Genomic DNA, 2,333 nt, shown 5'->3' on the forward strand with positions numbered 1-2,333 from the left:
GTAGATAGATAGATAGATAGATAGATAGATAGATAGATAGATAGATAGATAGATAGATAGATAGATAGATAGATAGATAGATAGATAGATAGATAGATAGATAGATAGATAGATAGATAGATAGATAGATAGATAGATAGATAGATAGATAGATAGATAGATAGATAGATACGCTCAAACTGGCAGAGACTAACCGAGCACCCCTCCCAACCTCAACGAGAAGGTCCACCGAGCCGCGCGAGAACTAAACCACCGCGCCTCGGACCATGAAGACCCGGCATCCCGCACCCACCGCGGAAGGGCGGAGGACTGCGGAGCAGGTGATGGGGAAGATGGAGGAGGCGGCGACGACGGAGTAACTATACAAGACGACACAGACAGCAACGCGTGGGAGCGGGCTAATTCTCGTCGTTTCCTTGTCTGCGGTGTACTTCTTGAGCTGAAGTTCTGACAGAGACAGACTGGTCACGTACCACGACATACGGACACACTATAAGCAACAACGAGAAGCATACCCACTACCGCACAAACTAGACGGATCTCGAGAAAAGATTGGAGAAGATTGCAAACCAGAACCTTCCGCAATCTAGTGCACTTCAGAGCAAGCTCCAGATCATACCCAGGAGGGAGCTGGAAGGTCCGCAAGCATGAACACACAGACATGGCGTATACCATAGGGGTATGTACATACGCCAGAGTAATATACAGATAGGACAACATAGGACCGGACCACATCAATCAGCGATGGCTAAACGCTGTAGTTCAGGTCCACAGGACCAACTGTGGGCAATCAAGTGGGCCTGGGCAGCGGTGCGCAGGTTATGCCTCACCTCACATAATGCCCGGGTGGCCTGAACCCGGGCGGGCAACATTGCAGGTCCTTTTTTTAATAAAGTCTTTCTTTCCGTCCATCCGTCTAGACCCCTGCATAGGAGCTTCCTAATATAATAATGCGCGGGCGTACTTTTCAGGTGACAAGTTATGATGCAGGTCCTTGGTCGAAACATTCTACTGTTGCTGGGCTTGTTTTGTTTGCTGTCCACGTTAGAACAAGTACCGACGCACGTCGCAGGGTACAATCCAGGTACGTATTTTGCGGTTCTCCTTTTTACGCCATAAAGTATAACTGAATGAAGGCTATGCACATTATCAAATATGCCCAAACAATGAATCCAGCGAAAAATCGTAACGTACGTTTTTGACATATTTAATTTCGCTTAATTTATTAGTGTGTTGCTCACACCATGCGCAGAAATAGTTTTACAAACTCATCACCTACTAAATCATAAGTAGGAAGGCCAACGCTGAGCCACAATATTTCAAACGTTTCTTTAGGACACAACCTTTACACCACAATACTACTATTTCTAAATGTTCAAGATGACGCCGTCCGGCTGTGATGCGTACGAAATAGCAAGCAAGATATCTTGTGACAGATATACCAGCTTTCCACTTTGTCATGTATGTAGTATATGGAATCACCATAAAACATATTCATAAGAAAATAGTACACATAAGGTAAAAAGCAGACGTTTATTTCAAAAGAATGCCCCTGTCAATGTTTCGCTACAACGTGAAGCAAATGTGTGCTGCAGCAACTTCATTACCACTCAGCATCTGTTTATACACCGCGACTGATCTGAATACTTTACCTGTGTCACAGTAGCTTGGTACCAATCAATTTCTCACTGAACTACCAGATATTTCGCATTTTAAGATTTTGTTTATTTCTCTCCCCCCGCTAGGATTTGTTGCGTCTATTCCATTTCCAAGAAACCCAGTAGGCACAAATAGACAGAGATGGAGTAATCCACTTCCCGCAATACCTGAAGCCGGTACGTATTCCTGTCGTTTCATTCCGTGAATTTAATAACAGAGCTGGCACCACAAGACCCTCATGAACGGCTCGCACACATTCAGCTTTTCTTAATTATGATTGCTGGTTTTCCCAAAAGAAATACCATACCAAAGTTCGCACTAAACTTTACGGCAAGAAGATAGCAAGTAATTGTTTCAGCACTACTGCGTAAGTGATTGATCTGAATGCACAAAGAACGAATTATATTTATGCATTTTTTATGCGAGCACGAAATAGTGAAGCGTAAGATATTGTTCCGTTTTCTATGCGTACCTCCAATTATTTGGACAGTAAGCTTTATACGAGAGCCACTTTATAGTCGTCGCAGTTTATGAGCATATTTAGGAACTTAACGTGCTCTGAAACATTTTCACTTGAAATAAACCAGATGAATTACGGCTTTTGATGTTGAAGTGATTGTATTATTCGCAATTGCAATGAATTTCTCAAAGACGTCTCTTGATCGTGTTGACAT

The sequence above is a fragment of the Rhipicephalus sanguineus genome, chromosome 8 (genome assembly GCF_013339695.2).
Source record: "Rhipicephalus sanguineus isolate Rsan-2018 chromosome 8, BIME_Rsan_1.4, whole genome shotgun sequence".
Lineage (NCBI taxonomy): Eukaryota > Metazoa > Arthropoda > Arachnida > Ixodida > Ixodidae > Rhipicephalus > Rhipicephalus sanguineus.